Raw genomic sequence first — 14,252 nt, 5'->3', positions numbered from 1 at the left:
TCTGAATCCAGGGTGTTGTAATCCACACAATGGCTAAAGCAATAACATTTGAAGTATCTGAACATGCATCATGACTTTGCATGTTCCTTTTTTATTTAGTTTAATCTGATTTCCTCCCAGGGGAATATCATAAAAATGCTACTTGTGCAGATAATAGTCCATTGAAGCTGAGAGAATGGCTTAGTTTCCATGGGCTGCAGAAAAAATGTGGAAGGACAGTCACTTTAAATCAGGTCAACAACAATGTGGACCTGAACAGGTAGTCTAGCAGAGTCTCTAATTCTAAGTAAATTCTTTCCTGACTTCTGTACTCTAAGTAGGAGGCAGAGGTTTTATGATAGCCCACGCAAGGGCCTGTGATTGAGTCTGTTGTACAGTATTTTCATTTTTCCCTTGAATGCATGACATTTTAATAAAAGGAATTTATTGCAAAGAGTTATAGGTTCTTCAGTCCCTAATTAGGGTTTTAGAAGAATGAAGAACTGGATTACAAAGTACTAGATTACAAAGTACATCTCCAGTTAGGTCTCACCAGCTTCCAGCACCACTGGTGCTTAAAAGCTCTTCTTTTTTTATGACACTTTCAAGGTTACACTAGATTGGTATCCCAACTATATATCTGATTTAGCCAAGTTCCAATTAAATGTTTTTGAAACTTCTCTAGTAATGAATGCACAAAAAAGGATGTAGCAGTATTTTGAGCAAGTCTGCCAACAGAATTGCAAGCCCCCTGTCCAAAGTCGGCGAGACCAGGGGAGAGGCTGAGCTAGGCACTGAACAGAAAGGGTAGGGCTGGGGCTAGCCTCTCCCAGCCATCCCTTCAGCACTGCTTGGCCTGCACCATTCAGGACTCCAGCAGCGATTAAGAGGAAAACATTATGATTTGAGTGTTCGCTAAGTTAAAATAAAACTGAAATAATTTGACAGGTGTGAAAAACAGAACTTGGGGTACTACTCAGCAAGTCTTCATGTGCATCTCAAGGGATTTCATAAAAGCCCCATTGCTTAGACTGAACAAAACTAGAATATGCATGCAATTCTCTCCTTGCAAGGAAAAAGACTGGGTGACTTGACAGAATGAGGGATTTGTGCTTGAGCTATTGCCATTCAGTCTCAGACTGAATCTTCACGGCTTCCATTCCATTAATCTCTCAGTTGACCAGTCAGACTTGTTGGTTGTATTGTAAACTGAGCTAGTTGTCTACAAGTCCAGAAGGTTCTAGTAAATGATCTTGCTTGTTGTGATAATATAAAAGCTAGTTTGAACATAAATGACTAAACTGGTAATACACTATAATTTGAAAAGCATACACCCAACTCTTCATCTGGAAAAACTTGCTTTGCGTTTTGCCTAACTTACCCACCCAATTTATGATTTAAAAACACAAAATGCTCCCCTTATGTGTGGTGAGGCATGATTAAAATCATCCTTTACAGCTCCTCTCAGGAAAAGCTGTCCAAGTGAATAGAGCTTACTTCTGAATTTCCATTACTAGTATTATGGTACATTGTTTCCTAAGGAAAACAGTAAGGTTTTTATCAGCTGCAGCATAGTCTAATGATACAATAGAAAAATTAATATGAAATCTAGCATCTATTCAGAGGTTTCCTATAAAATAGTGAATATTTTTAAAAGAGCTGTATTAGAAATGCATTTCAAGAGAGCTTCTGGTGACAATTAAAATATTGACACCGTTGTTCGTTCATAAATGAGAGACTTCTTTAATTGATCTTTAACATTATCCATGAATGAGTAATTTAGAAAAGTTTCAGTAGTTGAAACTAGAACAGAAACCAGGCTGTTACAGTACAAGGCAGTCTTAGATCACTGAATGTATGCCATTTATTGTACAAAGAATGGCTTGTCTAATTGAAACGAGTTTCCATTGTCCTTGTGCACTGCTGGTAAAGCAGAATGGAAACCAATCTCTACTACAAAGTTTAAATATACGTCCCCTTTTAACCACACAGGCCAATCTTCTTTCAAAGAATCATACAGTGAAGAGCTGGAATGACTGGAGCCAAGAAAACCATGTGCAGTGAACAATGTTTAATTTACCTCTTGTGTTGAGTCTCTGAATAGAACTTTTTCTACAGTGTGTGTTTTTTTTTTTTTTTTTTTTTTAAGAGGTAGCTCTGCCTCATTTGGAACTAGGCAGGGTTTTACTAAGCATTAAAAAAAGCTAACACACTTCCCAGGTACTCTGTTATAAAGTGTGTTTTCATGGAGCCTAGCTGAGAGGGTCCATATATCTGCATCCTTCACAAACACTTGCATATGCTCTCCTGCTAGAATCTGACTTGGACAATCCAAAAACAGAAAGATCAATGCCAGATGATGCATGCACATCCTGTAACTTTTTTTTTTTTTGGAGGTGGAGTCTCCTCCTTTAAAGATCCATCTTCATCCCATACACAGTGGTGCTGTTGTATGGATGGGTTTGTGGAAGAAATTTCATGAAGTGTTTTCTGTGGAGACCTGTTATACTCTATTGAATTCCCGTAAACACCAACATACCTTACCATGGAACTTTGGTTGCTCCTGAGGAATGGTATGGAACTTGCCAGTCACTCCAAGGCTAGGCTTTCTGATACAGTTATTATTGGGTTTCCACGTCAAGGGCATTAAATCTAGAGGTGCAACTAGGGGTTTCATGTGTAGGGGGGGTTCATACCTCTTTGACTGGGATATATCCTTTAAGAACCTATTTGAGATGTTGCTTAGTGAGTAAAAGCATTATACTCAAATTTGCCCTCTTTTTTTTGTTTTGTTTTGTTTTGTTTTTGGTGCCCTATATATGCTTCCCTTATGAGTGGCATTCCTGGAAGCAGTCACCTCATTCTTTGTGATGGAGGAACTTACACCCCCTTTTCACAGTTTTCAGCACTTGTTAGAGTTTTCAATTAGCATGGCTTCCTCTTCCATATATAATCAAGATACTTCTTTCCCTAAATTCTGCCCTAAAGTAAGGCACAAAGTTTTAATCAATGTTTTCTACCTGTGTATGAAAAATTTAGATGCCAGTTTTTGTCCTTTGCGTTCCCTTGCAAGGGACTTGGAGCCTTTCTGTCAGTTCTTCAAAGATGTATTTCTGGACAATTTACAAGTGTCGTGATTTTGCTAGTCCAGCCAAATCTGTTCCCTTCGAGTAATCCCTTTTTAGGTAACCCTCCATAGTAATACTTTGCTGGGTAGCTCTCTGGAGCTCTGTGTTCACACAAATTTCTGGCCTTGCATCTCTCTGAATAAGCCAGTGCATCATTTGGACACAGAGTTGTCCAGGAAATCAGACTTGAGAAACATTTTGATAGTTCAGCCTAATATCAGTATAATGTTCAGCCTAATATCAATATAATGTAAGTGGAGGAAGAAACTTCACTGGTTATGTATTACAGAAGGTGTTGTCTTTGGTTTGAATACATAGTGTGAAGTCCTTTGGTTTCTTGGAGCCTGTCAGAGTGTTCTCTGCTTTCATGTGTTAATGGATAACTTATAACTACTATTGTTATTCAGTCATGTAAAATTTCAGATGGCATGTCCAGTTAGAATATTTAGTTTGCTGTTATCAGGGGGAACACTATTCATTAACTTTTACTTGTAAAATTGCTTTGTTTCTTGTATGTGTCAAATTCTTAAAGCTAAAGCAGGTCACTCAGTAAAACTCTGCTTGATAGGAGTTCTAATTTACCAAATTATTTTCTTTTTGCTAAGGACTCTTGAGATCTGATATTTAATGCAGTCCCTAGGCTAAACCTGATTGATAACTTTATTCCTTCATTCTAAATACTGTTGTTAGAAATATACCCAGATGTCCAGCTTCCAAAGGGGGAAGTCCTTCAATCTATGCAGTTTCATTTTTGGGGGGGGATTGACAAACTGCACCATAGAGTTACTAAATCTACTCTGGGTTTTTTCCTTCAGACCATGATTTTGGTTTTAATGCATTGCACTGGAAACAGGCTGCATGTTTGTAACACAGTTTGTAGAAACTGGCTTCAACAGTACAAATATCAGTAGTATTTGAAATGTCTACACCCATGAAATAACTTTTTCTCTCGGAGTGAGGTGTGTACCAATTCCTGCAGGGCAATTTCTTGGTACTAGATCATAACTTGTGAAGACTTGTTGGAATATTTTCATACCGTTCCTTAACTGTACTCATTAGCACTGAATTTTGTTGAATATTTTCTTTGAGCAGAACAAACTGGTAACCCTTTTTGTCTCTTCCTGAACTAATAAGGGGAGAAACTGCAACAGTGTATGCTTTTTCCTCATGCTGGTCAGTGGCCACGTGTTCTGCTAAAACAGATTTTACAACTTTACATATTTTACCGATACACAATATAACATGCTACCTGCAGGCTCCAATCCCATAGATAAAGAAAATGTTACTAAAAACTAGCAATGTGAATAGCTGGCTATCTTTGAGAATTTGGATGGGTTTTCTGGCTTCAAGAAAAAAAATCTTTATAAAGTCTTGATAATGCAAAGAAGCCCTGGCAATTAGATTTGCTTTGGAGTAGAATCTCCTGATAGGCCAATTATCTTTTCCCCTCCTCCTATATGGGAGGGGAAGCTTGGAAAGAGGGTGGTGTGCGTGCAGAGGCACAAAAGACCTTAAGACAGACGTTCTTGTGGGTTTGGACAACAATAGGAAAAAGCACAACTGAATCTGGTCACTTAAAGGGATGCTCCTGCTTTCCATTGGTCTCTCTACAGTTCTTATCATTTAAAAGCCCACATGTTATAATAGTGTTACGATGATGTGCTTAAAAGAAGCACCCGGGATCTTTTTCAGGGGGATAAGGCAACACTCCACATTTATTGAACATACATACATCAATCAAAACTTTGTCTTATGCATATGATACATTACACTCATGCACTTTCTCCACACAAGTGCACTCCATCTTGTTGTTACCAATAGTTGCTCCCCCTAACTACACTGGCCAGGTGAGTTGGATGGGGGAGGAGTGGAGTCGAGCTTCTGCAGATCCGGATCGATGCTCTGATGTTGACAAAATGAAAACCCGGGATCCCTCTGCAAGATGACGCCTATTTATGCCTCTCATGCAGCCCGTTAGTCATCATTTACATATGCAGTGAAATATTTGTGACACCTTTTTTTTAGTGCTGCTTCAAAGAGGTTCCTTCAGGCACTTGCTGCTTGACTCCCAAGGCCTATATGTCCAATCTTATTTTCAATGAGCTCACTTGACAAGTCTTGTCTTTGGATCTGGCTCCCAGCCCCTCTCCATCCTTGCAACTGCTGCTGGAGATGATCACCTTTCAAGGCTTCTCCATTTACACCTCATTCATTTCAGTAGGACAATCCATGAAAGTGGAGAGATCTATTCTACTCCTAGAAAGACATTTTTCTTTACCTTAACTGTTCCTGAGATCGATGACATAAAGGGCTTGATACAAAGTTTCTATGGAAAAGACTGGATACTAAGTTACTCTTAATACAAGGGATTCTATAAGAACGCTTAAAATAAAGATATATCTAAAAGGACAAGATATCTATATCTATATTTATATATCTCTTTATATCTATATCTATATAAAAGGACTTACAAAGTTTCTCTTAATGCAAAGTTATATGAGAATGATACATGGTTATATGGAAATGTTCAGAGATTTATCCACCAGGGGAGGCTGCTTTTTTTGTCTGTTCTTGGTAAGTTAGTATGAGCTTAAATTTATCATATGACATTTGCAGGAAAAAGTTGTCTTGTAAATAAGTCACATCTGTGCATCAGTGGGCTGATTGCTGGCTGTACGTGTTGTCACCACATGAGTTTATTCAAATCGCAAAGCTGTGCAACTTGCCCAGCTGCATAGCAAAAACCTGAAAATCACCAGGCTGTAGTGTAGAACTGCTGATATTCAGAAGCCTTCTTGACCCCGCACCAAAGATTGTGCAGGATTATGGTGTGGAGTCCAAAGCTTAAACTGGGTGAGATGATGGTGACAGAAGCAGGAATCTGATGTGAAATTGGAATATGAAGGTCCTGGAATATGAAATTGGAATATGAAGCAAACCTGCCTGTTGACAGAAGTGGACTAGGCAGGTTTGCTACAGTAACACATGTTGCCACATGGTGGAACTGGAGACAACCTTCTGGACGTTGACACAAATCTGGCTGCTACCAGTCCTCCTTGCGGGACTTGGTGCCCCTGTGCACATGTAGTATTCATGTCTCCAGCAGATTGCTTTGCTTCCCTGCAGAAAAATGTAGCTTTCCTTTGTATTCCTATCAGAAAGTCAAGAGAGGTCAAGCATCTTTTCGCAGCAGTGTTGTGGGTGCCTTGGCAAAGAGATGAATAACCTGGGGAAGGCAAGAACAGTACTGGGGCCACCTCAGCCTGTGGCTCCTACATTGTGCCAGGCTCAGTTGCTAGTCCCAGCTTGGCTGGGGGGTTGGAAAAGAGGGGATTTTCATTATCCACTGGGTGGAATGGCTGGAGCTAGGTCAGACTTATCCCTCGGATCTCCTCAGGCTTGCGGAAGCTCTGTACCCACAACTGCTTCCTGCTCCCATTGCGCTTCAGCTCTGGGGTGAGGAGTCACTGCATGGGGAGCTGCTCCACTGCCCAACCTCTGTGCTTTGGATTCCCTCAGATCTTTCTGCCTAGCCCCACACTCCACCCACCTGCAGAGTCCTGTTATCCCTGCACTCAGAACCCCTTCCAACATGCCCGTGCACCCAGATATCCTCCACTACAACCATCCTATCCCCACTGAGCTACCCGCACCCAGATTGCCCCACATGAAACTTCTCCCCATAGGGATCAGATGCATCCTAACGACAGAGTCTGTGCCCTGGGCAGGAGCTGCAGTGTAATTTCCTGCCTCCATTCAGCCCCCCATGGCCATGCTGGAGTCACCATATTTATCTGATAAATACAATTTTCTGAAATTTAAAATATTGTGGGCAGGTGGGTTTTTTTTTTTTTTTTGGAGAATTATCTTAGGAGTATACTTCTGGCCCTGCAACAGACTGCAGGGAAAAGACTAACACAGCTGAGAGAGGAATCCTGTGTAGGACTATTTCAGTTCAGTCCCACATAAGCAAAGCATAGGTTTATTGACAATAGGGAAATAAAAGGTTAGCCAATTTACTGGTTCCAGTTAACTGGTAGAGGCTGGAACAGCTTCTCGCCCATCCCAGGCAGGGGGCTGCTTTAGCCCTTCAGGGCCTGTCAGAGCAGCCCGTCTGTGGCAGGCCCAGCCAGCCCCCTGCTGCAGGTGACATGCTGGCTGATTCTGCTCCCAGGGAGAGAGCTGCAGTACCTGCAGCGAAGCTGCCTTCCCAAAAGTGGGACTGGCAGGAGCACTGGCCCCTCTCCCAGGGAAGCTTCGCTAAGGGCTCTGCAATATAAAACTTTATAGTGAAGAGCCCACAGCATGTGTAACCACTGTGATCTTTAGCAGTTACCCAGTTACTTTTTAAGAGCATTATTACATCCCTAGTTGGCAGAATTTTTCTGTTTCCGTGTGGACCCAGTACAGCTGTATCTATGGGGTGGCTCCAAGCGTGATGTCTTTTTTTGTTTAAAAAAAAAAAGGCTTTGGAAGATTCTGGGCAGAGAGTAACTGTCACTTGTGAATGAATTGATGCTGTGCAGTATAGAAGGAAATAGTAAAATATTCTGAAATCAAGGGAGGAGCTGTAAGTGAACAATAAGGGAGTAGCAGAGAAAAATAATCCTCTTCTCATGCTCTTTCTTGTGTCCATTCTGGAAGAGGAGCTAATGGACAGGGAATAGTGAAACTGTTTGCTTTCTTGCTTAACAAACATTGCCACGTAACACTCGTGACAGTGCACTGGTTGTATTTTGAAAACAGTAACCTTGTAGGAGAATGGGGATTGTATTTACAAGCTGCTGCTTACAGCTCCACAATACTTTGGCATGAGCTGCTACTGAATCTTAAATCTGTGTCCAGGAGGAATGCTTTCATAATGACTGGAACTAGTCTACTGAAAACCACCTTGCATATGGAATGAGGTTTTGGCCCCAAGTCCTAATACCCCTCAGTTGGTGTCTTTTAACCATTCCAAACTATTGTACTGCTTTCAGGAGTCTGATTTGTCTTGCATGTCCCAAGTTTCACTTAGTCTGAAAACTGCTTACTTAACAAAATCTGGCAAATAAAAGCCTTACAATACACTGAGTGAAAATTTGCTTGCTTGCTGCTTTTTATCATATTATAATATAAATTGGAATGTAAATATCGTACTTGTGGTGTCCAGTATATAGAGCACAATAAACAAGTAATTTATGAAATATTGATTTGTGCCGACTTCGCTAGTGCTTTTTATATAATCTGTACCCACATTTGTAGTTGAGAACCATTGCCCTAGGAGACCATCCCTATGTAAAGAAAAGTACTTAGAGACAGCAACAACCAAATGTTTCATCGTTACATGTTCGGTTCACTCCCTCTGGGACACCTGGCATTGGTCACTGTCAGCAGACAGGATACTGGGCTGGATGGACCTTTGGTCTGATCCAGTACAGCCATTCTTATGTTATGTTCTAACTCACTTCTCTGAGAATTCAACGCCATTATTTGGACAATGAACCCTGGACTTAGAGAGGCTAGTCCCTGTTTTGGGTCACCCCTTCTCCCTGAAACCCCATCCCCTCGCTCCACTGCCCTGGAGCACTGGGGGAGGGGGAAGTTAACAGGTGGCGTAGTCCCCTCCCCAATTTCTGAACCCAGCCACCAGGAGAAATCCCTCACAGCAGTCTGAGAAACAGGAGGGTGTCTGGGGGGCAGAGCATGAGCAAGCCGTGCACAGCTTACTTGGGAAGGCACCGCCATCCCATGATACCTGCTGCCTATGCCCAACACTGTCATAACAAAAAGCTTGTCTGCATTTTTTGTTTTGTGTTTATGAAATGATAGTTTAACCCATTCCCCTCTCTAGTCTGAGACCCACAAATGCAGGAGAGAGATTTTAAAAAATAAATACCTGGTAAGACTTAAAAATATGTGTAGCACCTCATCCATTCATGTGGATTTTTAAAACATTTAAATTTGTGTGAGGTCCTTTTTAAATATAGTACAGCAGTACTTGATCTGTACTAGAATTCACAGAATAATCATCAGAACACTCAACTAGCTTTCTGAAATATATTTATCCTCTGTTTTTATAGTGCATATCAAAGCAACTACATAATGTTACGAAAAGATTTAAAAAGAAGTCTTCTGGGAACAATGCCTTTGTACATCTTTTCCCATGATTTACTTAGTACATTTTACATCTGCTGAAAATGTCCTGTATTAGAAAACGCAGTCAAGGGCTGTATCCATCTTACAATGGCCAGAACTACCTTCTAGATTAGAGACCCAACAAAATGCTTCTAGTTTTAAAATTCAAAATATCCTGTTAAATATTTAACAAGTTTAACTACTTTTTACATTTGAATAAAAACATAATCCAGGATTCCCAAAACATAATCAAAGAGTATAAAACCTACCAAATTTAAAAGTTGTTGAGTTTCTCTCTGCAGTTCTAAAAGGAACTTTCCCAACTTTCCCAACCATCTTCCTTTGTGCCCAAAGAAATCTACCCAAATTTCCAACCTGGAAAAGCCTTGAGGCTTGTATTCCCTGTATGTCGTACGTCTTCATGAATTGTGTGAAACTTTCAAAATAAGTTTTACACCTGAAATATTTTAATATGGCTTGGGTAAATGATGCTTTATCCTCAAAACTGGAATCTACTATTCAGTTGATAGTGAAGTATGAAAACCAGAATTGTAAACACAGGACTCATCATCTTGGACTGTAAATATGTTGGTACTTAGCTCTATCATGGGCTGGGATAGTGTAGTTTTTACAGAGGATATGTTTAGATTTCTTTGGAAGACGGAGTCCTGGATCTAGTGAGACAATCTAAGATCTGAGTGCTTGATTTTTTTTTTTTTTTTTTAAGCCTAAGAATATTTCCTGGTATGACTTGCGTAGCTCAGGAAGTTCAAATGCTAGCATCAGAAACCTTTAAAGTTGTGTTAGCCCATGAAGATATTCTCAGGATTCAAAAGTGAGGTTGAGTTTTTTTTGGGGGTTTGGTCCTGAAGTATGAGCTTCAGAAGGCTTGAAAAATTTTCATCTTGGTATGTGAGGTACTTCTAACCTACTAAACACTGTAGTTATTACATAATGATATATTTTTCTTTCATTTCTATGCAGTAGCCAACTCATTACTTCAGAAGAGAAGAATGCAGTTCTTCTTGCTCTTCACTACAGTAAATAGAATAAATGATTGATTTAAGTCTATTGTGCTGGCAGGAAGAATGTCTGCTTTTATTCTTTATAACACTGTTTATTGTATACCTGGCCGTTATATATCTGGCTGTTATTCCAGTGGTACTAGCTTGTATTCCATATCTGCTTGTTTCCCTCCCACTAGTCTTGAGACTTTTTTTCTACACTGCTCCCCATCTAGGCAACACGGTGTTTCTAATCTAGTTTGTAAAGCTGCTTACCTGTAGCTTCCTTCTTAAATATCTCTCAAAATGTCACTTCATTATTTCTACAGGAAACTTGTCAATTAAACCTTCTACTTAATTCTATATAGAGTTCTCATTTTAATAAAACCACTCACTCATGCGGTGCACTAGACTTTGCTAATTTATCTTATGAGATTCCTTCCTTTTGTTCCTCCACTTCACGTCATATCTGAAATTGGTTTAACTCCCGGGGCAAGGATCCTGTCTCTTTCAGACTGAGAAGCTTCAGGACATATGTGGGACGCTGTTGTAATATAGTAAAGTGAGGGAACTGTGATGTGTATTAAGTGTGGGAGACTTGGATTCAATTGGTAGTTGTCACAGACTTCCTTTTTGAACTTAAGGTAGCACATAAGTGCATTTGTTCCCATTGGAGATATCGCTTAGAAGTGGTCTTCTGAGGATAAACTATAAATGGCTGGGAGGTGTTTCTGCTACCAGCATAAGAGAGTGGGCATATAAGCACTCATGCCATTAAACTCAGAATACACATGTAGCACTTCCTGGACATACACTAGGATTTTAATGAAAATTTCAATAAATTAATGTCAACTTGAGATAATTCTCCAGGTCAGAGGAATAAAACAGGTGCCCTAAAAATACTGAGCAAGAGATTAGTTATGATTGAGGAAATAATTTGCATTAATAGTCTTCCATCTAAGAACTCAGAATGCTCCTGGAAGTTAAGCAATTATTCTACAGATGGAAAACTGAATTACAGGTGATATGCCTGACTTAGTTTCCTATAGAAATATGAGGCAGAGCTGGGAATAAAACAAAGGTCTGATGACTCCATCTTATACTTTGTACCAAATACTATTTTTCCCCCTCTCTGGGGGCACGTCTATACTTCTCGAAAGATGATTGCTCCAGAGTCTATTTTCTGGTGTTTGATTTAGAGATCTGTTCTAGATCTACTAAATTGAACACAGAGGGCTGCTCCCGCCGTCATCTGATACTTCTATTTTTTTCAAGGAGTAAGGGAAGCTGACAGGAGTGTTTGCTTCTATTGGCTTCCCGCAGTGTGGATGCCAGCAAGGTTGGCTAAACTAAACCAACTCCAGGTATGCGTTCTACATAGCTGGAGTTGCATACGTTAAGCCAACCTTTCTGGTCTACTGTAGACCAGGCCTGGAGGAAGTTTTCCATTGGTTAATATTTTTTTAACCACAAGATGAAATGGCTGAATTAACCACATCCAAGAGTGTAAGAAATAGTTGAGGAAATATTTTGAGATCTAATTAAGTTTTTTCTTTGCGTTTGTCATTCAAGTGTTCTGTTTGTAAATTAGAGGAATTGTGGTATCTGGTTTTCATGGTTTATTCTTGGAACTAGCTACTTAACGGCTACTTGGACATTTCCTTCCCAAATTATGTTTTCTAAAACTTTAGTTAGGTGTTCATTAGTCGCTCATATGAATATTTTTCCCAAGAAAGGCCTGACCTCTGGGGAGGCAGAAAATAACATGCGTCACCTATGAACATGACCTGTACTTGATGTTTCCAGAGCTGGGACCTCAGCACCATAGAACAGTCCTTCTCAAAAAGACTTACATTTTAAATTAGCTGCAGTCTCAAGACCATTGTCTGAGCTTTGAAAACAAAGATGTCTGGAGATACTTGCACATGTTAAGTTCAGGATGTGCTGTTCAATCAGGGTCCCTGGAAGTCTCTCATTCAGCTTCCAAGCCTCTTGAGAGGAAGTTTATAGAATCAGTGGGCTTTTTCCTTTTATCTTTGAAAAATAAAAGACAAAACTCAATAACATCTCTGTGCCTGGCAGGCACTCCATCCTTGTTAAATAGCTATCTTGTATGCATCTCTAACTTAACAAATACAGATTCCTGCCAACATGAAAATATTGTACATTCAGCTTATGCTGTTTCTATAACAGTGGATTCCATAAGTTCTATAGTATTCCTACTTTGCCAAGAGTCTAATGGAAGAGATGTCATTAATTTATTAGATCAATGAGAGGAAGTCATTTTGTCAAGTAAAAATTATTCTTTGCACTATTCAAACAGGTGGGAGAGGTCACTTTGTGGCTTGATATTTTCTCAGTTTGGAATCTGTTTAGCTTAATTGGTTATCATTTACACCACTCACAAGATGCACCAAAAATTGGTTTCTGGCATCATGCAAACCTCCACAAGAGCTAAATGCTCAAGAATGGATACTAAATGTTTCTATGCTTGCTTAAGTGCTTCATTACCTAACTGCAGTAACCTGCAAATGAAAAAATCTCATAAACCCAGCTCTTTACTGGGGGGGGTCTCAGATGTAAAACTAGAGTGGTTTAGAGAGATCTTGTTTGAGTCAGTTATTCTTTAAATGTACACTTAGCATGTTAAAATAAGTAGTTAAATAACATTTGGTAAAGCATTGATTTTCTGATACTTACGTCACTCATCTAATTTGCAAAATTCAGTAATCTGCAATGAATATTAATGATTACAGTGATTTAGAGGTCCTGTTGCACATTTGTAACTTGCATGTATTAAGTGCTTTTTTATAACTGCTCTTTTGTTTAGTTCACTAGTAAACCAATAAATTACTTGATGTACACTTAGGCTGCGTCAAACAACATCCCTTTTCTCGAAAAAGGGATGTAAATTAGACACTTTGATATTTCAAATGAAGCCGGGATTTAAATTTCCTGCACTTCATTTGCATAATGGTGGCTGGGATTTTTTTTCAAAACGGGGTTTTAAAAAGAAATGGCTGTTTAGATGGGGATCGATAAAAAATAAAACCCTTTTTTGAAAAATCCTTTACTCATCTTTACAGGAGTAGAGAATCTTTCGGAAAAGAGTTGTATTTCAGTCTGTCCCCGTCTAAACAGCTCTTTTTCTTTTGAAAATCCCCCTTTTGGAAAAAAAAACTGCATCCACCATTATGCAAATGAAGTGTGGGAAATTTAAATTCTGGCTTGATTTGGAATTTTGAAGTGTCTAATTTACATCCCTTTTGTGGGGGGGGAGGGGAAAAAGGGATGTTGTTTAGACACAGCCTTAATGTTGAGTGTTAAAAGGGTCAGCATGACCTATGAACAAAATTCACTTAGTGAACTGATAGTCTTTTTTGCTTGGAAGTTTATGGACATAATCTTACAGCACCATCTGGTGCTGAAATAGATGCATCTCAGCATAAATGAATACACATTAATGAAGGCTTTTCCTTCCTAAATTGTAAGGTAATGTCCTACTTCATGAGACAGCCATAAGCTTTTTTTATCTTTGTATAAATCTTACATCTTTTATTTTGTTAGTCATTTAATCCCTTATACTCAAAAGTGGAGGGGACTCTTGACATGCCTAAAACTAGTATGGAATAAACTGGAGTAAGTTACACACACAGTTTATTTGCCATATAATTAAACCATCTGGTGTGTCTCTTAAATTATATTAATGTGAATTATGTAGTCATGCTAGGTGGATAAGGAGAAAGGGGAAGTCCTTTTTTATTTTATTTTAATTGACACTAATTTTTAACATGTCATTTTCTTAAAGCAAAATGAATCTAAAAAGAGATTACAATAGAAACTAAAACTCTTCCTGAATTCCTTTTGTATCATATCAGATGCCTGTAGATCTACCCTTCTAAAATAGCACTTAATTTTTTCTCTCATTCTTTAGTTACATAAAGAGATGACCCGTATTTGCTGTGTTACTTAAGAGGTGATTTGGAAAGTTCTGAACCTGAAATCAAATATCAAGTGGAATTAT

At 39.2% G+C, this 14,252-nt stretch overlaps 1 protein-coding gene across 6 annotated transcripts in view; it reads left to right on the top strand.

Annotated features, from left to right (window-relative positions):
- The window catches only part of MTUS1 (microtubule associated scaffold protein 1), a 192,158-nt gene that overhangs the window by 62,802 nt on the left and 115,104 nt on the right, over nucleotides 1-14,252 (top strand). The window lies entirely within an intron of this gene.

Source organism: Pelodiscus sinensis, chromosome 4 (assembly GCF_052426305.1).
Source record: "Pelodiscus sinensis isolate ZL-2025 chromosome 4, ASM5242630v1, whole genome shotgun sequence".
NCBI lineage: Eukaryota > Metazoa > Chordata > Testudines > Trionychidae > Pelodiscus > Pelodiscus sinensis.
Note: the sequence above shows the minus strand (reverse complement) of the source record. Positions and strands in the feature narration are given on the sequence as shown.